The following is a 26,620-nucleotide window of genomic DNA, read 5'->3' on the forward strand; positions in this document are numbered from 1 at the left end:
CTTCCCCGCCCCGCTCCCGGCGCCCGGCGCCCGCGGCCCGCCCCTCCGCCTCCACATCCCCTCCCCAACCACCCTCACCTCTCTGTGGCTTTGGTGGAATCTATGCACAAACCAAGAAACCAAGAAAGGAATGAATGGATAGATTGGATGGATGGATGGAGAGATGGAGGGATGGAGGGATGGAGAGATGGGGCAAGTCAAGCTGAGTGTTTCCTAACTGAGGAGAGGGCTCTGTGTCTGGGCATGTGGGCTTGTGTTAGCGCACGGGTGGGTGTGTCGGCGCGCGTGCATGTGGACGTGTGTGTTGGTGTATCCATACGAGTATGTGGAAGCGTGTGGGTGCGTGTGCGCGCTCACAACTCCAGGAGCTGCTGAGTGCCTACCCGAGGGGGGAGAGAGTCCCTCATTCTTTACCCAGCACCACGACTGCCCCCGGGTAAGTAGGACCGTTGGGCGCGGTTGGGAGGTCTTTGTGACAGGGACGGGCTCTCCGTGTGTTTGGGACCCCTCCCTGATGTAGGCCAGAGGCTGAGGTGTTGAAGGGGTGCTTCCGGCTCACAGGCTCGCCAGAGCCTTCACGCTGCCCTCCAGGTTGTGGCAGCCGGTGGCCTGGTGTCAAAGCGCGTGCGTTAACAAAGCCAGCGGTGGGGAAGGAGGCAGCTGATACACCGCGTGGGGCTCGGTTAGGCGGGCGGCCAGCCATCCCTCACTCCCCAGCTGTCTGAAATTTCAGTCTGTAATCCCCTCCCCCACCATGAATATTTAACTAATGTTAATGACCCTTCGAAAATGGACCGTCTAGAAATCCTGAGAGGACAGAGAGATGCACCCCACACAGAAAACAGCCTTTTAAAAGAGCAAAATCTTACTCTGCACGCTCTCTGCAGAGGAAAATAACACAAAGTCCGACTTCTTGATTCAACTTTCCACTAGGCATGATCAGGGTTTGCCTTTTCCCAGTGATTCCCTCTCTCCAGCTTTGCAAGCCAGAGGCCCTTACTCTCTGAGTTTCCATCTTCAATTGGCCTGCTTCTTTCTGAACCGCTGGCCAAGGTCCTGGGTCCTCTTGTGAGAGTCAATTCTGCATTCCAAACGCAGCAGGGAAAGACAACCGCCAGGGGCTGGTTCTTCTTTCCTAATCCACAAAGGTCCTTGATTTCCAATACAAAGAAATGATCTGTTCGAGAATTGCCCAGAAAGCCTGTCCACGCTAATGACACAGGGAAAATAACGCCCTTCCAACAAAAGGCTTCTTTCCTGGCCTGAGATTTATTCACACCTTTACTCAAGAGGGATTAAAGGCTTCAGTGGAGACATCAGCTGTTCTCCTCAGGGTTCCTGAATGTCAATAGGCTTCTTTTTTTTTGGCATTTAGGAATTGTTTCGCCAGGTTTTTGGATGTTTGTCCCCTACACTCTTGAATTTCAACAGAATTTACTGACCAGCAGCAAGAGATTTCACGGCTTCACCCTCAATCAATTTCTTTCCTGTTTTCCTTCCTTCCTTCCTCCCTCCCTCCCTCTCTCTCTTTCCCTCTCTCTTTCTTCCTTCCTTCCTTCCCTTCACATCACTGACTTAAGGAGTTAAATATTCGTGTGCCCTATATCATGATCTATTTTTAACATTTTACCATCAAGTGAAAACCTCACATTGAAATGAGCGTGTCTGGGTACACTTATTTATATAGATTGCTCATGGTCTCTCCAAGGAAAGAGTCCAAAATTACAGCAGAGGTGAGATTTTATAAATAGTATGATGGCAGGTGCGCCATCCCTCTTTCTTCATATGTTCCTAAATTAGAATAAGCGTGAAGTTTAGAAATCAAATTTGTTTCATTATTAGAAAGAGTACAGCAATTCACACTGGCTTTCTTCTAAGTTACTTCTTTCCTAAAGCAACTCCAATGTAAATATTGACATTATTTTAATATTAATTAATATTAACTTTCTGTTAATATAAAAAAATTCTGGTATATCCTACCAAAAACTACTGAGAATATTAATTTAGGAAAAATGCGTGTTCAGTAGATATTAATTTACAACAACATTTCCTTTTCTTCCATCTTATAAGATATTAGAGAGGTAGCTATGATTAAATTAAACATTTTTAATATAAAAGGCTTGGTACATATCAGGTGCTCAGAAATATTTGTTTAATTTGTTCAGTGAAAACCATGCAAGGGTATGAACATCTGCAGGTGAAAGTAAAAACTTTTTAATTAACATTTTCTCATTTATTTTCCCCCAGGTCAGTGGTTCTCAATCCAGGGTGATTTGACACACCTCCTCCCCCCCAGGGACACTTTGGCAATGTCTAGAGACCACTCAGACTGTCTTAATGGGAGGGCTTGCTACTGGCATCTAAAGGATAGAGGCCAAGGATGGTGCTTAACACCCTAAAGTGCACAGGACCCCCCCCCCAAGTGACAAATGATTGCCTTGTCCCAAATGTCAACAGTGCTGAGGTTGAGATATCGTGCCCTGGACTCAAAGCCAGTACCAAGGACCACAGATAGCAGAACCACCTCTGTGCTTATTAAAAATGCAGACTCCTGCTCCACTTTCTCTACTAAGTCAGAATCTCTGGGGCAGGGCTAGAGAAATTGTTTTCACAGCTCCCAGGCGATTCTTAAGAAGGTGGAAGTGAGGGGCCGGCCCAGTGGCCCAGCAGTTAAGTGCACATGTTCCACTTCAGTGGCCCCAGGTTTGTGGGTTCAGATCCCAGGTGCGGACACGGCACCGCTTGGCAAGCCATGCTGTGGTAGGCGTCCCACATAGAAAGTAGAGGAAGATGGGCACAGATGTTAGCTCAGGGCCAGTCTTCCTCAGCAAAAAGAGGAGGACTGGCAGCAGATGTTAGCTCAGGGCTAATCTTCCTCAAAAAAAAAAAAAAAAATGAAGGCAGAAGTGTGAGAAACACAGGAGATGGGAAAGGCTGGCTTTACCCAGTGCCTGCTTATGGGTTCATCACATCGTATGTCTCTTGACATGATAATGGTTATTACAGCTGAGAATATTTTATGAAAGAAGCACATCTAGTCTCCTAGACGCACTTTAGAAGCACATTTGAAGCCAATAAAAGGCTACGAATTCTGTGAAAAAACCCTAGCTGGGATGTGTAAATGTTAAATGCTCCCAAAGGCGCTACCCATCCAGGACACAAAACCTTCCACGGAAATTTTGCTTGGCAGGAGAGGAGATCAGAATTTCTCTCGCTATGGCTGAGGTGTACGTTTTTGCTCATGTCGCCTCTGCCATGCTGCCGGCCCACTTTAAACCATGCCCCTGAGTAAGAGTGGCCTCCAGGGGACTTAAGAAATAGAATGTACTTATTAGAGAAACACCAAAAGTAAAGGTTAAGCGTCTGGGAAAGGAGTCGGCCTAGACACAGACTGACAAAGCCTCTTCTTTCTCTCTCCCCAAACTGAGCAAAATGAACCAAATTCAGCAAATAATGGTCTAGCGGTAGCCACACACCCCCAACTTTAGAGTAGAAGCTGAAAAAAAGACCTGTGAGTGGCTCAGAGAGCTGATCTGAAGCCTGAAGGAGGGGCCAAGAATGGCCCGTCATAAAAGAGAATTTGCCATTTCCTCCTTCAAGCAAGGAGAAGAACCAAAAAGCACCAGCTGAGTGTAATCCTCAAGTGCTAAATGTGCCCCACAGAAAATAAAGGTTTGCTAGAAAAAAAGAGTAAGAGGGAAAAGCAAACAAAATCGACACTAAAAAGGCTAGCCCACATCAAACCAATAACCCTAATCTGTGGGGCTTTCCCCGCCAAGCACTAAGTGAGGTCATTGGAAAATCAGGAAAAATTCCCAATCCCAAGGGCATCCCCATGGGACCAGATGCCCCATTGTAAATCCAAGAGAAGAAACAAACTGGGGGAAATATTTGCAACATATATAACAATGCGTGACTGTCTCTAACATGCGAAGAGTTCTTACAAATCAATAAGAAAATTGAAGAAAATTACCAACTACCTAATAGAAAAAACAAGCCAGTAGTTTATAGATAAACAAGTACATCTGGCCATTGAACTTATAAAAACATGCTCAAACTCTTCATAATGAAAGAAATGCAAGTGAAAATATTGGGACAATATATTTTGCCTGTGATATTGGTAAACACATAAAATACAAGTATTAGATATTGTTGGTGAGGGAATGAGGAAAATTAAGTGATTGCACTGTTGATGGGAATATAAATTCACATTAATAAATAGATAAATTTGGAAGACAATTTAGTGATCTCTCTTGAGCTAAAAAATGCTTAGGGGCTGGCCCTGTGGCTGAGTGGTTAAAGTTCTGCGTGCTCCACTTTGGCAGCCCGGGGTCCGCGGGTTTGGATCCCGGGTGTGGACCTACTCCACTCATCAGCCATGCTGTGGAGGCATCCCATGTACCAAGTAGAGGAAGATTGGCATGGATGTTAGCTCAGGGCTAATCTTCCTCAAGCAACAAAAGAGGAAGATTGACAATGGATGTTAGCTTAGGGTGAATCTATCTCACCAAAAAAAAAAAAAAATGTTTATACACTGTTTAAGTGCAATTCACTTTTGGAATTCAGAAGCCTATAAAACCTATGGAGTCAGATGAAAGATTGGGGTGGTGAGGAGGAGGCAGTGACTGAGAAAGTCCTGATCACAGAGCGGGTCAACAGAAAGAGAATGACCAATAGACATTTTAAAGTTGTTTGCTGGGGCCTGCCCCGTGGCCGAGTGGTTAAGGTCTCGCACTCTGCTTTGGCAGTCTTGGGGTTTCACCAGTTCGCATCCTGGGTGCGGACGTGGCACCACTCATCAAGCTATGCTGAGGCGGCATCCCACATGCCACAGCTAGAAGGACCTACAACTAAAAATACACAACTATGTACTGGGGGGCTTTGGGAAAAAAAGAAAAAATAAATAAAAATAAATAAATAAAACAAATAAAGTTGTTTGCTGTGCTATGTTGTAATGTAAGCCCTTCTGGTAACCCCTAGACCACTTAGAACGGCATTTGTTTGGAGAACCAAAAGCAAGGGGCTTGTATGAGGGTTGGTACAGGGTGGATATCAGGCAAGATAGATGTGAGATTAAGAATTCAGACAAAATAGGAAATCAGAACAAGAGGTGACCAGGAAAACTAACCCCACCCGACTTGAGTTAGGCCCTTGAGTTAAATATTCATAAAAATAGTGGGGTGGGCACTGGACAACCTCCAACACTTTGTCTGTAGGCATTCGAGTAATTTACAAGTCCTGCGGGCTGCCGGACCTGGGAGAGCCGACCAGCTCAGTGCTAGGATTCCCACAGATCATTTGCTGGCTTTCTAATTCAAATAGTGGTTTTACCCTATTCATCTGGATGTTTTATATGTTCGTGGATTTCCCACTTAAGACCTTTCTCCACTGATGTCTGATTCTTATTTACGGGTAAAAAGTTTATCTCTAGATAATGCAGCTTTTTCATAGAAGAGATGATCCATCCTTTGACTGTTTTAACCATCAACTTCCTGAATGTACAACACATAACTGACATGTGTCAGTCTATGGACTGTTTGTTTTGACTTATAGTTGGATTTTATCAAATTAAAAATACCCCTCTCAAAACCATCTCTTCTTTAAGGTCAGGTCTGGTTGCTGAGTGGTAGTCACCTCTTAACACTTTGCAAATCAGTGTTTCCCAAGCTAGCTCACATCAAGAGTAGCTGGGAAATTGAAAAAACAAAAAAAAATCTGGGTTCATTTCCCTGGAAGATCTGGAGCCCAGGAATCTGCATTTGTTTAAACTTTCCACATGATCCTGTTACACAGCCTGGTTGGGCAACCATTTGGGGTGGACGCAATCATCCTTAAGGGAAGGAGAAAGCAGACAGACACAGAGACAGGGACAGCGTCAAATGAGAACCCTTGGCTCCTGGACTGTGTTTACTCTTGGCCTAGTTTGTGGTACCTGCCTTTCCCTCATTTCCTCTCCAGGGTCTCTGGCTTCCAGTGCCCAAGGAAGTTCCTTTCTTGCCTGTTTCACATTTATTTCCTTTCCCTGCATCCTCACACGTGGCCTCTTCTTTGCCAAATCCTCTGACATAAGGAAAGGGTGACCTGATTACCTTCACCCCAGCCACTTGAGACTCTTTTTACAAAAGACCTTTGAAAACACTCCGAACATTGCAAAACCAGAGCAACATTCGCCCATCTAATTGTTTTCATTTTGTCCCACGTTACAGCTGCACTGTGTCTTCCCTGCATTGACAAAGTGACATTGTGTCATCCAGATTGCCCCTTGTGACATACATTTAAACGGTACCATTACAAAGAAAAAGTCAAACACTATTCCAAACTAAGATTTTCAATGGGAAGCAGCAACATCAGGAAGCCCTGTGTTGGAAAGGAGGGAGGAAAATGGCTATTTGTGGAGGGGGAAGGCAGAGCGGAGATGGGGAAGAGAGCACAGAGGACAGAGTCCCTCTGGTGAGGGGAGCAGGAAGACACAGATGTCCACACAGGACTACTGGGGTCCCAAACCTCTAGTTCCAGAGGCCCCAAAGCTTATGTGTTAATGACAAGAACCTACTGGTGTATTACTTTGGTAATGAACAACAAAGCTCTATGAGGCCCAAGTTCTTTGTTTTTTGGCTGAGAATTTTCTCTCATTTAACAACTGAAGCATGTAAAAAATCTCGTAAACACTCCAGAGTTTATGCCCTAATGGAGACACAGCATAAAACAAGGTGCTCTTTAAGCCTGTTATCAAAAACACAAAATATGCTGAATATACTTGGAATGTACCCAGCGTGTTCACAGATGGCATGCTGGGAAACAGTGCCCAACGTGGAGGACAGCTCTCCCCGAGTGAACCCAACGAATTGGTTTCTCATTAACGATCTGTGGTTTAAAGGCAAAACTACCTTTTTTCCAGTGGTGCTTAATTCCGTTTCAATTGTAGGTAAAATGAGAATTATTTTTTAGTTTTTAAAAAGTGGGTCGGTAACATTTTTCCAGTAATTCTCAAGTGTTTCCCTCAGAACTTTTAAGTACAGGCTGTTAATTTATGAAAAGAACTATAAGGATTTTCAGTTATATTAGGTGGAAAAAAAGGCTAAATTTTGACATTTTATTTTATTTTATTTTATTTGAGGAAGATTAGCCCTGAGCTAACATCTGCTGCCAATTCTCCTCTTTTTGCTGAGGAAGACTGGCTCTGAGCTAACATCTGTGCCCATCCTCCTCTACTTTATATGTGGGATGGCTACCACAGCATGGCTTGCCAAGAGGTGCCATGTCCGCACCCAGGATCTGAACCAGTGAACCCCAGGCCACTGACGCGGAACGTGCGCACTCAACTGCTGTGCCACCGGGCCAGCCCCTTGACATTTTAAATTCTAATAATTCTGATGATCACAAAGGTAGTCTTTGCAGTAGTTTCTGACTCTCTCATCACATGTTTTATGCCGAGAACTACCCAATGAGAAAATAGGCTTTTTTCTTCTACAATATTGAACATATTAAATTGTATATGCTAGTGTTAATATAAGCTCACTGAATATGATCGGGGAATACTAGGAAGGCACTTGAAGTTTATTTACGCCAGAGTAAGTTAATTACTTACCTAAGTAACCACAAAGATTATAAAGTGTTAAGATTATTTAAAGACAAAAAATGTTAATAGCTTCCTCTACAGCATATTAAAAGCCTCTGTTAGGGTGGGATTATGGCAAATGAAATCACTTCAGAAACCACAATAGCTTATGATAAAGTCAGCTAAAGCATCTGTACCCACATTATCTGCAAGGGTTCTCTAACTCCTTAAGTAAACACCTCTGCCTTCTCTCTCTCCCTCTCCTCCTTCCTTCCTCCTTTCCTTCCTTCCTTGTTTCCTTCCTTCTTTCCCTGCCCACCTTCCTCCCTCCCCTCTTTCCTTCTTTCCTTTTCTTTTTACATCACTACCTAGTTAATTTTCAAAGCAGGCATTGCAAACTCAAATACCTTAAGAAACCCGACAGAGAGCATAAATGAGTAAAGCTGCCGGTATCAGAAACAGTTTGTAACTGTCGCAAAGGACTCAGGCTTTGAGGAGCCGAGTGCCCCACTGCTAAGTAATTTATAGACTGGTTGAGATAAGATAGGCAAGCACAGAGAACTGTGTGTTTAGATAGACGGACAGCCCTGTTTTGTTTTTTGTTTTTTTTAAAATTTTATTTATCCTTTTTCTCCCCAAAGCCCCCAGGTACATAGCTGCGTATTTTTAGTTGTGGGTCCTTCTAGTTGTGGCATGTGGTACACCGTCTCAGCATGGCTTGATGAGCAGTGCCATGTCGGCGCCCAGGATCTGAACCAGCGAAACCCTGGGCCACCAAAGCAGAGTGCGCGAACTTGACCACTCGGCCACGGGGCCGGCCCCTGCTACCCTGTTTTATGTGAGTGTTTTCTCTATTTGTTTGGGATGGGTGAGGGCATATCATGTCCGAGACATGAGAATTAGAGCTAAGAGGAAAATTACGCATCACCCAAGCGGCCTTCCTCATTTTATAGCATAGCTGAGTGTTAGTGAAAAACAGGGTCTCTGGAGCCAAAGGCCTGGGTTCGAATCCTGATCTGCCACTTATTAGCTGTGTGACTTTGGGAAAGTTACTCAGCATCTCCATCCCTCCGAATCTACACCTGTGAAAGGCAGACCATGAGCACAGCTACCCTATATGATTGTGTGAGCTGATGAGATCATCCGTGTAAAGCTGTAAGCTCAGGGCCAGCTACAAAGCAAGAATTCTATGTTGGTTATTATTTGTGAAGCAAGGGAATCCTACATGGGGGATGGCCTTGCACAGAACCACCCAGCAAGACGGGGTCCAAGTCAGGACACAAACCCAGGCCCAGTTCAGGCCGAATTTCTTTCCTGGAAGCTTGCTTTCTTTGGTATTTTTATTATTTCTAAAGAAAACAATAAATAATAACAATTACATGGGATGGTGAAGGTAAGGCCTGCTTAATTTGGTTTTAAGGCCAGGGTCAGATCTATGGCCCACCTCTGGCGGCCTTGGCAGTGAGGCCAGACAAGGGCAGAAGCAGTGGTTACCATCAGTGTAGGCGGCCCAGGCACCTGGGATGGCTGTGGTGTCGGTGTGGATATATGTCCACCTTCTCTGTCATAGTATCCTAGAAATATTTTCCTCTCAATCTGGTTGTCCCAGGGTTTTTCTCTGAGTTCTGTTAAAGCCTCCAGCCACTTCTCCATATTCTGGAATATTTTGCAAACAGAGGATGCTGCCATGGACCTGAATATCAAGGGGGAAGTGAAAGGTCCACGTTGACAAGCATGTGCGCTGTGGTTCGTGGCCACTCACTGAGGAGAGTCCCTTCCAGGCACTGGATCCCGCAGGCCTGGTTCCTACAAGAGTGGGGCTCCATCTTATCCCAGGGCAGGAACTGTGATGTGCAGAAACGAGCAGAGTCAGTGTCCACACCGCCTGACCCCTGCTCCCCAATTCTTCTAGCCTGAGCATTACCCACTGCTTTCGTTTGGTCTGCCTTGGCATCACACGGTCTGCCCTGAACCCACCAGCTCTTTAACCTCTTCTACTCATACTCTGCTCCTTACCTGGAAAGCCCTTCTCACCAGCTACAGCCTATCCAACTCCTCCCCTTCAAGGCCTCTCACTCAGCCTGCCCCCCAAGGCTGCTGTTCCCGGGGGCTCCATCCACTATCTTCTTCTCCCATATTCTCATCATCCTGACCCTCCCCTGAGTAGAGATACGCTGCTGAGTGCACCCCGGAGTCCTACCTGGAGCTCAGCATCTTCCCTTCGAGATCCATCAAACCCACATACTCCAACCAAACGCCTTACTGCCCCTCCCCCCACTCATCTTCCCTGTATTTCCTGACTTAAGGGTCCCACAATCCCTGTGGTCAATTCCGTCCGCTTCCTCACCATAGTCAAGTCAGTGTGGTCCCTCTTACTGTGCCCCACGGCCTCTGCACAGGCCATCCTTCCTCCTTTCTTCCTGGACCATTCGATGGCCCCTTAACAGATCTCTGCCTTTGGCCTCTCCTCCATCCTGTCCGCCTTTCACAATGCACCTGAGTTAGCTTCCTAAGCCAATCTCCAAAGGTTCCTCTCGCCAAAATTTAAATCCTTTATCATTCAATCATTCACCCTTTCAACAAATATTTGCTAGGATCCTACCATGCATGAGGCACCATTGTAGGGGCTGGGATGCGGCAGCGAGCAAAGGCAAGGGCTTTCCCTCTCTCTCCCTGGAACCACCGGGCCTGGAGGTGGCATGGGTGTTCTTCTTACTGCTCCTTCCAGACTACTGTCCTCCTTTCTCAATAAAATCCCCTTCCTCATTACTTAAACATTTTAGCACCTGTCACTTTCTCTAGTAATACTCTCTCAAGCAACATTCTGATCATAAATCATTACAATAAAATGTTCTTTTGAACTGGTTCAAAAAAATCCCCATTTGATCAGTTTTCTAGGAAATATCTTTTCAAAGACAAAGTACCAACTCACCAAAACAGCCTCCCTTTTTTTTTTTTTTTTTTTTGCTGAGGAAGATTCACCCTGAGTGAGTTAACATCTGTGCCAATCTTCCTCCACATTTTTATATGTGGGATGCCGTCACAACATGGCTGATGAGCAGTGTAGGTCCACGCCTGGGATCCAAACCTGTGAACCCAGGCCACTGAAGCAGAGCAGGCAGAACTTAACCATTATACCACAGGGCCAGCCCCAAAACAGCCTTTGAAAGTACATTGGGTAGAGTAGCTCTTGAACTTTTAGGTAAAAAAAAATTGCACTTTTAAAACACTAAACAAATTAGATTTTCCTGTAAAGCAATTTCTAAGAAGAATTTAGGGTTTCATATGACAGGATCACATTGACCCTTAAATTTCTAACATTCACCATGGGTGGCTTCAATTGGCCTTTCCTTTTTCTCTCCTATTATCAGTGGCCTTCTTCTCTTTAACGCTTTAATCACAAACACAGCTCTTTTCAGACATGTCACTTGTACAAAGAGTGTGTGGCTTGAAAGTAATTGATTCCCTCCACGGGGAAAGCTCTCTGGTCTTTTCTTTGCTGTGGATCTCAACTCCAAGAGAATGGCTACTTGTGAAGTTAACTGGCTCAGCAACTCTCAAGAAAAGGAAGAGCACGTTTGGATCACAGGCAAGACATGGTCTGGCATCACGGTGAGGAGGATATGCACTAGAGGCCAGACCCTCACTCCTCCACTAACTCCAGGTGGGACCTTCCGCAGTTTACCTCCCTGTGCCTCAGTTTCCTAGTCTTTAAAATGGGGACAGCTATATAGTACTATATATGCTACAGAGCATGGGTTTGTGGTCAGCATTGGATGAGATAATGCTTATAGAGGCCATAGAACCCACCTTTTAGATTCTCAGCAGATGTCAGCTACTTGACATTATTAATCCGTGCCAGTCTGCGGCTCTGCAACTTCCCTGTGGCCAGTCCAAAAAGCCAGAGTAATCTTAAATCAGATCTGTTCTTCATTAATTTCTTCTCCTAGAGGATCATAGCTAGTTTCCTGTCATTACATTTTAGTTAAAATAGTTTCCCAATTGTAAAAGAAATACTTACTCATCGTATGGAAAACAATAAACTGTGGGCTCTGGAATATTCCAACCATGACTGAATCCTGACTCCACCCTTACAGATTTCATGACCTTGGGGAAGTCACTTACCTTCTCAGAGCATCGATCTCTCCATCTGCTGCACAAATGGGACAAGTAAGGGTACCTATCTCAGCGTTTAGTTGGAAAAGTTAAATGAAATAACACAGTAAAGTAACATAGTGGCCTTAGTGAATGAGGGGGCCAAGAAGGGAGTGGGGGCAAGGAGGGAGGAGGCAGATAAAGAAGGAGAGAAAGAAGCACAGAAGGAAGGAAGAGAGAAAAGGAGGAAGGAAGAAGGGTGAGCAAGGAGAAGAAAATAGGAATGATGGGCCAATGGCTATTATAGGATAAGAAAGTTTGATAAAATCCACATGGAGGAAAAAGGTTTATTTTAATAAACTGTCAAATACTATGAAAAATGCTTAGAAACAGGATGCATTTTTTTATTTGAAAAAGAAAAAGATTCTTTGCTTCGCTTGCAATGTCCTTTCTCTTAAGAGGGATTTTCCTATGTCACTCATGGGATAATCTTAATATAAACTGGAAAATTTTTTTCATATTTGGGTCTTGTTCATGTTTTCTTTGCAAGAACCAACATATTTAAAACACATTAAGAATAATAAATATAATGACTCAGTGGATGATGTTGGTCTATTTCTCAACTTAAATAAGCTTTTATTTTCAAAACTTCCAGGGGCTGGCCCCATGGTGTAGTGGTTAAGTTTGACGTGCTCTGATTCAGCAGCCCGGGTTCACAGGTTCGGATCCTGGGTGCTGACCTACATACCACTCTTCAGCCATAATGTGGCGGCATCCCACATAAAACAGAGGAAGATTGGTACAGATATTAGCTCAGTGACAATCTTCCTCAAGCAAAAAGAGGAAGATTGGCAACAGATGTTAGCACAGGGCTAATCTTCCTCAAGCCAAAAAAGAGTAGGATTGTCCATAGATGTTGGCTCAGGGCTAATCTTCCTGAGCTAAAAAAAAGAAACAAACAAAAAAGAATTCCAAAAGATTTATTAACATAAACTTGAAAAATCATCCTCAAAATTTGAATTTTTATTCAAATATGTTTAAATATAGTATGCCACATATAAGAGCATGCACCAACATTCAATGAGTTGATTTTTTACCTAAAAGTCAACAAATGCTGTGTAACATAGAAATGCAGACATCTTAGGAAAAATTAAAAAAAGAAACTGCCCCAAGCTCAGGCGTGGTAGGTATAGTGGCCTCCTAATAAATACTGCAGGACATCTGTATGCTGACTTCCTCCAGATTAATGAAAGGTCTATTTATTCACAGTAGGCCCAGCTTCCCTTATTTACTGAAGAGGCAGTTCTGTTTTATCATATTCATGAATCGCTGCAGTAGAATGATAATGAAAAATGTAATCAGAATGTTGATGGGATGAAGACCCAAGGGCAAGCCTGCAAAGCGACCAAATCTCTGGGACGAAAATCTAATCTTATCCCACCAGAAAACACCAGCTTTGCATTTGAAGAGCAGACGCAAACTGGACTACATAAAAGCTCCCTTATGGATCAGGGGCTGCGAGACCTCCTTTGTGTGTTTGCATACCAGCATCATCATTTTGTTGGACCAGGCAAAGTCATTAAGAGCAAGGACTGCCTGCTTAGATCTGGGTTCTGGGACTCCTTGGCTGTGTGTCCTTGGACCAGTTGCTTAGTGTCTCTGTATATTTTCTTCCCCTGCAAATTGGAGATACTCATAGTGTCCATCTCATAGGATTGTGGTTTTAAGAATTCAATAATATAATACCCTAAGGATCCAGGACAACACCTGGTACACAGAAAGTTCTCAATAAATGTTAGCTATTATAGTCATTATTCAGTTTTCTAAACTGAAATTCACTCAAAAACTCATCACGTTACAGATCAAAACTCAGAGTCTGAGCGTACGGAGAGGAGATGGCTGATCCAACACCCTCCCCTCTGGCCCAGATCTCTTTGGGAGAGGGTGTGGGGTTGTAGCTGCTGGTACCTTTTCCTTTTCAGAAATAGACATAAGAACGTTGAGCTGAAGGAAATGTCACATTCTTGTTGGCACATTTCTGAAGAAGCAATTTTTGCAATGGTAGTAAGCTCAAGTGACATCAGAACAGCCCAGCTCTTGGAATGTAAACCTATTTGTGTTTTGCAGCCTGTTCTCCTCGCCAATGAGTCAACCATCTCCTCCGAGCATGTTCTCTGTTGTTACACGCGATTTACATGTGTGTCATGATTTCCAACATGGTAACTACAAGCTTTCACTACAACAGAAAAAGGTAAAGGTGAAGGCCATTGCAGGATGGGTAGAAGAAAGAGGTGGAAAAGGAAGGCATTCGATAATTCATCGAGAGAAGCACTAGATATTCACTTAAACAATCTTTTTATTTTTATTTTTCTGAGGAAGATTAGCCCTGAGCTAACTACTGCCAATCCTCCTCTTTTTGCTGAGGAAGACTGGCCCTCAGCTAACATTCATGCCCATCTTCCTCTTTATACGTGGGACGCCTGCCACAGCATGGCTTTTGCCAAGCGCTGCCATGTCCGCACCCAGGATCCGAACCAGCAAACCCCGGACGGCCGAGAAGCAGAATGTGTGAACTTAACTACTGCACCACCGGGCCGGCCCTTCACTTAAACAATCTTAAGTGCTTATATACTAAAGCAAGAGCTTTCTGTCTATGAATCCAACGGATATAATCTGAAGGTTACGCTCAAGATTTATGAGACCTCTGTGATACCTGACTTGTTTCAGAAAGACAAGGCCTTTTGTAAATGGCCACGTGAATAATTTGTTTTCCAGGAATAACTTGTGACCATGCCAAACCCTCAAGGACATTAATGACAATTTATTAATAAATTAACTGGATAGGCAAATTGCTGGCTAAGTGAGAACCAGATTGGCAATGTTCCAAGAGCACCAAAGACCAACGGTTTCTGACAATGGGTTCTGCGTTTGGTTTGCTTGCTTTAGTGCTATGGGAAGTCATAGACTTTGGTACGTGCAAATGAGCCCTGTTTCGAAGCTAATTAGATTGGGGCAGATCATTTATAAGAAGACGGGCTTATCTGCAAATGGGCCCTGACATCCACGCACAGAGACTATTTTAGAGTTTTATCATCATTAGTTGCTCCCACCACTAGAATGCTAGAAATGTGCATAGGAGGAAATGCACTGGTGTCTTCAGGAAATATTTGTGAGTGTGTCAGAACTTTTGCTGGGACTATTCAGGCCGGTGTCATCTATTTTAGGAGGAGACCACTCAGAGAGAGGGGAATTTTTCCAAGTACTAGAGTTGATAAAAGTGCAAAAATATTTCATCAACATTTTAAAAACTAGGATGATAAAATTATCTGCAGAAAATGAAACCAGGCCAATACTGTTAGCCCAGCCAAAGTGAAAATCCTACAACAGGCTTCAGAAAAATGATAACATGCCCAGATTGAAGAAAAGCTTATTTTTTAGTTCAAGAGAAACAAACTGGGGGCAGAGTTTCCCATAGTTTTGAAACTAGGGGTCAAATTGTTTTAACTATACTCAGTTAGTTGTCTGTTTGCAAAAGTAGTTAGATAATGAATTACTAAAACCCTCCCTATAGATAACATCTCTGATGCTTGGGTCACCATGGCAACAAGTGCTTAAGTTTTTCAGAAACTGAGAGTTGACTCCTTGTCCAGTTCAGGCTAGTGAAGACCACCGACTCATCAAGTTGGCCTGTGTGGATGAGGGATAGGTGACCCTTTGATGTCAAGGAGCTAAAAACTCCACCCCCAGATCATGCCAGTGCCGCCATTTTGTGCACATGTCCTATGAAGAGCCATGAACCTTGACTATGCTCGCACAAATCATCAATTACCTCACCTCTCCCTACCTCCAATCATCTATCTCCACTTTTCAGACCACCCTACACTTCATCCCACAAATTTTGCCCCAAACTTGGGTTAGGAGAGAGATTTGAAAGTGTTGCCCCGTGTCTCCTTGCAGATCAATCTCACAATAAAGCTGTATTCTTCTCTCAAAAGCTGGTGTGTAATAATTGGGTTTTTTTAATACACATTGGGTAGAAGACCCCCATCTTTGTGTGATAACATTTTCATTTGGCAGAGAAACCAATGAGGTACAGATCTTGACATGGGTCAGGTTCGGAAGCCTTTATTTCTAAGAAAAAAGTGTATCAGGAGAGGTCTGTTGATAGGTTATCAGTACATTATATGAACTGAAACTGTCTATCTGTCTGATTTAAAGCTTAATATAATATATATTCCTGTAATGAATAAAGTCATAGTAAAATTAAATTAAATTAAAAACCACAAATAATCCCAAACTACAATCAGCAAATGCATTAAGCAATTCCTTTCACCTCCTTTGCAACACCCCTCCTGCCTTTGGGCTGCTAGACTTAGCAAATTAAAATATAGGATGCCCCGCTAAATTTAAATTTTAGGTAATGATTTATTAGTATGTCCTATGTAATATTCGAGACACATTAATACTAAAATATTATTCATGGCTTATCTAAAATTCAAATTAACTGGCTGTCCAGTATTTTATCAGGCAAAGCTATTCTTGCCCCATCCTTGGAGCTCTCCTGCTTTAGCTAATAGTAAAATTAATCTGCATTCATCAATAGCCAAATAGATTAAAAAGTGTCTTTTTAGCTGGTTCAAATGCTCACTTTGAGATCTTTAAGAAGTTACTTAACTTTCTCGTGCCACAGTCACCACATCTGTAAAATGGGATTAATAACAGTTCCTCCTTCACACGGTGGTTTTGAGGATTACATGAGACAGTTTACGTACGGGCCTCGCCCAGTACTCAGTTCATAGCAAATGCTCAATCAATATTAGGTAGTATTGTCAGCGGCAAGAGAGCATGGTGAAGAAACAAAATGGCAAAGAAGAAGGTACCTGAGATCTTTCATTCTCCAGGAATGTTCCTTATCTCTCCATAGATAATTGAGAGCTGTCAATGGTTGTGACTTCATTTCTTTGACTTCCATTTTATTTGACAAATAGAGAGTAATACATAAGAATAATAATAACCTGTATTGATGCAGCGTATTACAGTTTACAAGAGGGCCTTTCACATCCATTTCCTTGAATAATGCAAAATGCATATTGTTTTAAACATTCAAGACAGTGATTCTGAAAGAGGGGGTAGTGTGAAAATGTAGCCATGTAGTCCGGGTATGCCTCCTACCCTCCACTGCCAACCCCCTCTGAGATCCACTACTCTAAATAGTTACAAGGATTTAAAAAAATCTACAATAAACTGTTTCCTTTAGCAAGGAAGCAAATTTAGAGCCATCTTTATGCAGGGACACATTGTAGACAGGACTTCTGGTCCCAAATGTGTCTTTTTGTCCAGAGCCCCTGCACAACACAATCCTCAATGTCGTCATCATCATATACAAAGGACAAGTGGCTCGACACTGCTGCCAACAAAAGGCGCTCAGCAGAATGGCCTTTTAGAAGCGACGTCCAAAGAAAGCTGTGGCCTCTATTCACCACAGGAACCGGAAGGGTCTAAATGCTTTCCCCTTTTGTAACAGAGAACATCTGCCCTTCCAGGAGAACAATCTCTCCCAGCAGTAAGTTTGACATATAGAGAAACAACATCCTTTTTTGATGTGGCTTTCCCATGTCCTTGATTAGGAAACACGTCCCTTTCAAATGGTTTAACAGCCAGAATCTCCAACTTGCCTAAATGGTACCCATCTTGTTTCATGCCTAAGCACAATATTCTATATGTTGTTAAATTAATTAAACAAGGAGGCCATTAGTTTGATGTGGCTCTAATGCTATAGAGGCCTATGGAAGCAAACCAGAATCTAAGCCTGTAAATGCCTCAATGTTATGAAATCAAAGAACAAAGGACAACCAATCATAAATAGCCAACTAGGCTCTAAGCTATATAGCTAATGGATAATTTCCTTTCTTTGCTTCTGCCTTTTCTCTATGAGTCTCTCCCCAGCTCCTGTGGTGGAACACTGCTAGCCACTTCCAGTTTGGTACTGCTTGATTCAAATGGATTTTTTGCTCCAATAAACTTAAATTTTTTTTTTTAAAGATGGGCACCTGAGCTCACAACTGTTGCCAATCTTCTTTTTTTCTTTTTTTTCCTGCTTTATCTCCCCAAACCCCCCATACGTAGTTGTATATCTTAGTCGTAGGTCCTTCTAGTTGTGGGATGTGGGACACCACTTCAACGTGGCCTGACCAGCAGTGCCATGTCTGCGCCCAGGATCCGAACCCTGGGCTACCGCAGCGGAGCATACGAACTTAACCACTCGGCCACGGAGCCAGCCCCTAAACTTAAAATTTTTAATAGGCCTTGGTTCATGTTTCAACAATGTAAATAAGTACAAGCCTTCTTTCTGAGAAAAATTTTGGTGTATTAGAATTTTCTGTGCTCCTTTTTGCCAATACTTAGTTTTTAGTCTCTTTATATACAACAAGAAGGCAAGGGAAAGATAGCATGTGGGATTTCGTTGGTGTATTTGATTAAAATGGCAGCCAAATCATATAATTTCTACTCAAGAGCTATTTCTTCAAAATAGATTGATGTAGTTTTAACAGGGGTTCATGTCGTTTTGAACAGTCATCAAATAAAGAAAATTCAAGCAAACAATGCAGAGCTGAACAGGTGCAATTTGTGGCTCCCAGCAAAGCACCCAGCTGGACAAAGTCAAGGCACTTCCAGGATGTTGGCACCACGCGGTTCAATCCCCAGAAGAAAGGAAGCTCTGTGACCAGCAACTTCCTTTAAAATCTAGCATGTAGCAGCTTCCTAGTAACTTTATTTTGCAGCACTAGTCTTGAATGTATATAAAGGGATTGCCTTTCTAGCTCGCCTTGTCTAGAAGATATTAAAATGCTAGGTTGAGATCTAGCCATCTTACTGGCTTTTTACTGTTAATAGGATGTGTTTAAATTCTCTTTGAGAAGACAGCTAGATATTATTACATATAAAATGTAACATTGAGGTTGTTGCCCAGAACTGGAGGGAGGAGGGAATGGGGAATCAGTATTTGATGGGTACAGTTTCAGTTTGAGATAATGACAAAGTCCTGGAGGTGGACAGTGGTGATGGTTGCAGAACACTATGAATGACATAAAGCTACAGAACTACACTCTTAAAAATCATTAATAGGGTAAGTTTTCGGTTATGTATATTTTACCATAATAAAAAATAACATTGATAGGCTAATAAAGATGATTAAGTAATAATAACAATAAAAACTGAGATGTGAGGGGAAAATAACCAGACAGAAAAGAGAAAGAAAAGAAAGGAAAAGAAATGGAAAGAAAAGAAATTGATGAGACCTCACCCACCTACCCAGGGCAGTGGTGGGGGGAGGCAGCAGTGATCCTAAAGAGGAAAGGTGGGTTGAGCCCCCACAGTGAAGAAGAGGGTCCCTCATTCAGAAAACATTGAGCATCTGCAATGAGAGGGCGATGCCTGTGGTGGAGAATTTAATAACAGAATCCACCCTTGAACAAACAAGGGAAATCAAGCCATTAAAAAATTAACTGCATACAAATGGCCAAAAAGCACGAGAAAAGACACTCAGTATCATTAGCCATCAGAGAAATGCAAATCAAAACCACAGTGAAATGCCACTTTACCCCGACTAGGATGGTTACAATCAAAACACAGACAATACCAAGTGTTGGCTAAGATGTTGTGGGAGAGGAAGAATTATTCCTCTACCCTCTAGGTCCTTCTGGCTGGTCTTAGAATTAAACTGACATGAGACAGAATAACAGAAGAAAATCAAACAAAGTTTAATAACATACATACATGGGAGACACCCAAGAAAACTGAGTAACTCTCCAAAATGGTGGAAGCCACCACCTTAAATATCATCTTCAGCTAAGGACAAAGGAGGATGCTGGGAGCAGTGGTCTGGGACTTCAAAGCGGAGGAAGGCAATTTACACAGAGATGGAAAAGCAAATGTTTTCTGGGCTACAGACAATGAGACCTGAGAGAGAACTTTGATAAAAATGGGCTTGCTAGTGCCTTCCTGTCTAGCATACCTAGAATTACCTATGGTGACAGCTCCTTCCTGGGACATGCACTTCTATCTTAAATTCTTTTAGGAAATTAGGAGGAAGGTCAAAGTTTCTTCCTGAGTCCTTTCGTCTCCAAAATAATCATGCCAGAGAGACACATTTTGGGGTGGCAAACTCTGATCCCCCACAACGTGAAAAAAATTAGAACCCTCATCCACTGCTGGTGGGAGTGTAAAATCGTGCAGCCACATTGGAAAACAATCTGACAGTGCTTCCAAAAGTTAAACACAGATTTACCATATGACCCAGCAATTCCACTCCTAGGTACACACCCACAACAAATGAAAACGTGTCCACACAAAAACTTGAATGTGAATATTTGTAGCAGCATTATTCATAATAGCCAAAAAGTGGAAACAACCCAAAAGTCCATCAACTTATGAATGGACTAAGAAACAAAACAAAACACTGGTATATCCACGAAATATTATTCAGCGTTAAAAGAAATGAAATACTGATAGAGGCCACAGCACGGATGAACGTCAAAAACACCAGGCTAAGTGAAAAAAGCCAGATACAAAAGACCACATGTTGTATGATTCCATTTATATGAAATGTCCAGTAAAGGCAAATCTGTAGAGACAGAGAGTCGGTTAGCATCTGCTTGCGACTGGGGATGGGAACAGAGATTGACTGTCATGGGACCTGAAGGATCTTACTGGAGTGATGAAAATGTTATAAAACTGGATTATGGTGATGGTTGGTAAATTTACCAAAAACTATTGAATTCGACACTTGAATGTGCAAATTTTATGGTATGTCAATTGCATACCTCAATTAAGTTGTGTAAAAAAAATGGTAAAAGAAAAAATGAACAGCAATTTAGAGGATCTAACGTGGAAAACAAAACACTGACAAAGTGGCACATGCAGGGTAAGCAGGAAGGGAACCTGAGGCGAGACACTAGGAGTAGGTAAGAGGCAGGCCAGCGGTCCAGCTTAACTGCAGGCTAGATACAGATAGGTCTTCATTCATTCATTCATGTATTTGTTCATTCAACAAATCCTGATAATTGGACGTGATGTGCTAGACACCCAGCGAGGTGCATGCCCTTCAGCAAATTACATTCTAGCGGGGACACTGGATATTATGCAATGACCTCTGTGGTTATTTCCATGCTTGGCTGGGAAGGAGAAATACCAGGTCCTCTGAGAGCATGCAACAAACAATACTGGTCAGAAAGTACTGTTTGAGGAGATAATATTTGAGCCAAAGACTGGAATCTAAAGAGGAGTTAACCAGGCTAGGAGAGAGAGGAAGTGAGGGGAGCAAGATCAAGGAAGCCATGAATAAAAGCCACGGGGTTTTAGAAAGCACAGCACCTGCAGGCAATGGGAAGGCTGGAAGGGCTGTGAGCAGAGGGATGCTATCACATTGGCCTTTTCAAAACATCACTCGAGCTGTAAGCAGACTGGGTGGAGAGGGCAAAGATGGGTACAGAGAGAGACACAGTGGAAGACAGGGCTAGAAATGAACCTTGCAGTCGGAGTGAGGAAATCCGCAATGCCAGGAGGAGCAGTCTGAGCCTTCGTCAGTGTGCTGAGGAATGTAATCAAAGGGTTTCGAAGAGGGAGTCCTCAAGTCCTTGCTCAGACCAGCTGGACACCCAGAGAGCCAGGTGCAAGGCAGGGCTCATGTGGCCACACCCTACACTGCTTGATGTCACCTGCTAAAAGTCACCTGGAGCACTTGTTAAAAATGCTAATTCCTAGATTTCTCAAAAAATTAAAAGTAGAAATACCATATGACCCAGCCATCCTACTACTGGATATCTATCCCAAGAACTTGAAATCAGCAATTCAAAGAGACTTATGCACCCCTATGTTCATTGCAGCACTATTCACAACAGCCAAGACATGGAAACAACCTAAGTGCCCACTGACTGATGACTGGATAAAGAAGATGTATATATATATATATACAACGGAACACTACTCAGCCATAAAAAAGGAGAAAATCGTCCCATTCCAAACAACATGGGTGCACCTTGAGGGTATTATGTTAAGCAAAATAAGCCAGACAGAGAAGGACAAACTCTGTATGATTCCACTCACACGTGAAAGATAAACAAACACATGGACAAAGAGAACATATTAGTAGTTACCAGGGGAAAAGGGGGTGGGGGTGGGCACAAAGGGTGAAGTGGAGCACCTATAATATGACTGACAAACAATAATGTACAACTGAAATTTCACAAGGTTGTAACCTATCATAACCTCAATAAAAAAAATAAATTAAAAAAACCCAGCTAATTCCTAAACCCAGATCTTCTGAATCTGAATTTTGAAAGAAGCCTGGGAAGTTGTATTTTTTGTTAATTTTTATACCACTGCAGGTGATTCTTATGGTCAGGCAAGTTTTAGCAAATATTGATCCATATCTTTTTTTTTTTAATCAATGTCTAGACAAGCAGCAAAACAGAGTAAGATATAATATAGAAGCAATCCTGAAATATAACTATCTTTTTTTCTAGTGAATGGTGATACAGGCTGAAAAAGATTAGTGGTTCTCTCAAAACAAGAACAGGCGAGAACAATTTGCCAAAGGGGAGCAGAGAATAAGGAAATAGTGACGGATGTGTGTAATATGGTTTTCAGCCTCTATGGCATCGGCCCTCAAGAAGAGGAGATGCAATCCTTGGTGGCTCTGAGCGTACTCGTTTGCTAGGCCTACCATAACAAATTACCACAAACTCAGTGGCTTAAAACAACAGAAATTCATTCTCTCACAATTTCGGAGGCCAGAAGTCCAAAATCAAGGTATTGGCAGGGCTGTGCTCCCTCCAAAGGCTCTAGGGGAGAACCCTTCCTTGCCTCACCCAGCTTCCGGTGGCTCCATGTTCTTTGGCTTGGGCCTGCGTATAACGCCAATCTGTGCCTCTGTCTCTTCATACGGCCTTCTTCTCCATATGTTTCCTCTTCTTCTGTCTCTTATAAGGACATGTGTCACTGGACTTAGGTCCTACCTGGTTAATCCAGAATGATCTCATATCGAGATTCTTAAGTACATCAGCAAAGACCCTTTTTCCAAACAAGGTCATATTCACAGGTACCAGGGTTTAGGGCTTGGACCAACCATTTTAGGAGGAAGGAAGGAGTTCACAGTTCGACCTACTACACTGAGTGATTTATACTTATTGAGGAAGCCCGTATGATACTCCTACCTACATCAGTGTATTTAGAGCATGTTCTTATTTCAAAGTTCCTCACAATGACAGAAGTGTGTTTATGAATGAATTCACTTGTCTGAGTCATGTGTATTTTAAGAAGCATGACTTTGTCATTTCAAAATAAGACATGGTATTAAAAAGCTACATATAGTAGACAAAACCACATTCAGACAATTATGAAACTGCAAAAAGTTTTGCATCTTTTTCAGAAAGAAAATTTCTAAGCCCTACGATACATCTATCACCAGAAGAGCAATATGGAGGAAAACAAACCATTTTAGTGATTTCTGCTGCTATTCCCCTTGGGAAGTGTCAATGTCTCAAGTTTTATTATAATTAATGTTTTAACAGAATATTTTGTTTTCCCAGGGCAAAAGGCAGGAATAGCTGATATTGCAAGAATATGCAAAGTAGCTATTAGAAACAGGAATAGCTATAGATACATAAATATATGATGAGGAGTCTGTAGTTAATTAGTGAACATCAGGCACTTAGAGAGACAGAAAAAAATACTTTAAGATAGATACAAGGGCAGGATGGATACATAAAGCAGTGTGGGGTGGAAAACAGCATGATTGCAAAGAAAAACAATGGATGGTTGCTGCATAATTGAAAAACTTAAAGGAGCAGATCTAAACAGCAGCATTTCCCTAAGTTACATCCACCTAGAGGTTTCACAAATTCTTTATTGAGAAGAGATTGTCATTAATAGAGCAACTTAATAATACTGGTAGGAATTACTGGTGTATTTAAATGTTTCTATTTTGCTTGACTTTTCAAAGTGTGTAGTTTTCATTCTTCAGGGGGGGTTCAGTTCTTGTGAACTAAAAGTCCTCCGTTCTTAAGAGAGATTGAGGATGACATCTAAACTGGATGGTCCCGAATAAAACTTTATTCAAGATCCTGGTACAAGGGCCAGCAGGGTGGCATAGTGGTTGAGTTCGTCTGCTCCACTTGGGCGGCCCAGGGTTCGCCAGTTTGGATCCCAGGCACAGACCTACCACACCGCTCATCAAGCCATGCTGTGGTGGCGTCCCACATAGAAGAGCTAGAAGGACTTACAACTATGATATACAACTACATACTGGGGCTTTGGGGAGAGAAAAAAAAGAGAGAGGAAGATTGGCAATAGAGGTTAGCTCAGGGCCAATCTTCCTCAAAAAAAAAAAAGATTCTGGGGCCAAGGATGAGTAGAATGATTAAGTGGTAATCTTATAAAATGGGACTTGGGCAAAACTTGTTTCTATCAGAATACAACACTTGCCTTCATAAAACTCCAGTCTTTCTGATCACTTAAAGAGTCTGCACTACATCTGGAGCGATACTAGCAACACATCTTAGATACGAATTTGTGAAATGATAACAGATTACAAAACAGAGCATCTAAATCCATCAGTTTCATTATCAGTGTCCATCCATCTCTATCTACCGTGGTCACAGACGTCTCAGACTGCTCAGTCTTTGCAATAAGAGCCAGCAAAACACCCATGTATCATGGCAATTTACGGTATTGTCTTGCAAATTCCGATAAATACAATTACAGGCAAATGAACTTTTAGCCCTGGATAGTTATTATGTGGATTAGTTGACCTTTTTTGACCAATCAGGCTACCATCTCATATTTCACTTAATTTCATTGTGGTATTTTTGTTGGCTTTCTCTAACATTTTTTTTTTTTAAGATTTTATTTTTTTCCTTTTTGTCCCCTAAGCCCCCGGTACATAGTTGTATATTCTTTATTGTGGGTCCTTCTAGATGTGGCATGTGGGACGCTGCCTCAGCGCGGTTTGATGAGCAGTGCCATGTCCGCGCCCAGGATTGGAACCAACGAAACACTGGGCCGCCTGCCGCGGAGCGCGTGAACTTAACCACTCGGCCACGGGGCCAGCCCCTTTTTCTAACATTTTTAACACAGATAAAATAAGTTCAATCTTCACATTACAAAGGAAAGCTTGAATATATTCATCCTGAATATATTGAATATATTTCTTTTCTTTTCTTCTTTTTTTTTTTTTTGAGGAAGATTAGCCCTGAGCTAACATCTGCTGCCAATCCTCCTCTTTTTGCTGAGGAAGACTGGCCCTGAGCTAACATCCGTGCCCATCTTCCTCTACTTTCTATGTGGGATGCCTACCACAGCATGGCTTGCCAAGCGGTGCCATGTCTGCACCCGGGATCTGAACCGGCAAACCCCAGGCCTCCGAACTGGAATGTGCGAACTTAACCACTGCATCATCAGGCCGGCCCCTCAGCCTATATCTTCTTTTGTACAGCTTCTACACCCTTATCCACGGGGGACACATTCCGAGACCACCAGTGGATGCTTGAAACCACGGATAGTACTGAACCCCAAGTATACTATGTTTTTTCCTACACATACATACCTACAATAAAGTTTAATTTACAAATTAAGCATAGAAAGAGAATAATTAATAATAAAATAGAACAATTTATAACAATATGCTATAATAAAAGTTACTGTAGATCTTAACAATCTCAGCATACAACTTTTTTCTTTCCTTATCAAGTCACAAACTTTCACCTTGTCACTTGAAGGAAGCACTTTACAGCTTCTCTTGGTGTATCTGAATTGCCAGCATCACTACTATTGGACTATGGGGCCATTGTTAAGTAAAATAAGAGTTACTTGAACACAAGCACTGCGATACTGGGACAATCGATCTGATAACTGAGATGACTACTAACTGACTAACGGGTGGGTAGCGTCTACAGTGTGGATCCGCTGGACAAAGGGATGATTCCTGTCTTGAGAGAGACAGAATGGGATGGCATGAGATTTCATCATGCTGCTCAGAACAGCATGCAATTTAAAACTTATGAACTGCTTATTTCTGGAATTTTCCACTTAATATTTTTGGACCACACTTGACCGAGGGTAACTGAAGTTGCAGAAAGTGAAGCCACAGATAAAGGGGGACTACTGCACTAATAAATCCAGGAGTGAAATATCTCAAGTTATATTTCCATATAGGAAGGGACATTACTTCTTGTTTGTCAAAGAAAAATTCATAAGTGGCATATATTTAAATTCTGTTCATTCAAGAAAAAGGTTAGAAAGTCCTCGCACCCCCAGCCTTTGTTAACTGAAACGTAAACAGAATTCCAAGAGCGGAGGACCATTCCTTTGCGTCTATTTCAGTAGTAGAAGGGAAGCAGTTGGGTCTGACAAATTTTGCTACAGATTCCTCAATCTAGGCAATGATTATAAATTCATGCATTTAATTAGAACAGTGATAATAAAGTTGATTTCCAGATGACTCATTTTGTAAACCTCTGGCCATTAGCCTTCCAGCTGGAGTGGGCCATGTGCTGCCTTCCCGCTGACATCAGTGGAAATCTTGAGTCAAGATCAAAGCCACTTTATGCCTCTCTGACCTTTCTTCACAATGCACAGTGGGGCCCGGTTTCTCAGCTCAGAATTTTCAGATTTGCTTCACTGTCCCCAACGGGTTACCACTTGCAGACAATCTACGTGTAGATATTCACTGAAGGTCCTACAACCAGCCCATTGGTAATCCCAAGTCTTGAATTCTAGTTTTCAGTTGGTTTCCCGACCTAGGTCCCAAATTTCAGGAAATCTTATTCTGGTTGACTCACTGAGGCTTCAGTGAATAGAGTGGGAACCCCAGCAGGGTGGAGGGGCAGTGCTCATTTTGCCCCTAGAAGTCTGCCATAGGCTCATGTTCCTCTAAAGATGCCCTTTGAGAATCAAACTAGAGAAAGGATC

The 26,620-nt window shown here is 42.5% G+C and overlaps 1 protein-coding gene and 1 long non-coding RNA gene across 17 annotated transcripts in view; one reads left to right on the forward strand and one right to left on the reverse strand.

Moving 5' to 3' along the window:
* PALM2AKAP2 (PALM2 and AKAP2 fusion) overlaps positions 1 to 26,620 on the reverse strand; it is a 452,863-nt gene that overhangs the window by 107,592 nt on the left and 318,651 nt on the right. The window lies entirely within an intron of this gene.
* Positions 79 to 26,618, forward strand: LOC139046361 (uncharacterized). The gene is made up of 3 exons (XR_011506295.1): positions 79 to 436; positions 8,200 to 8,396; positions 13,781 to 26,618. It is a non-coding gene; the product is annotated as an uncharacterized lncRNA (long non-coding RNA).

The sequence above is a fragment of the Equus asinus genome, chromosome 10 (assembly GCF_041296235.1).
Source record: "Equus asinus isolate D_3611 breed Donkey chromosome 10, EquAss-T2T_v2, whole genome shotgun sequence".
NCBI classification, from domain to species: domain Eukaryota; kingdom Metazoa; phylum Chordata; class Mammalia; order Perissodactyla; family Equidae; genus Equus; species Equus asinus.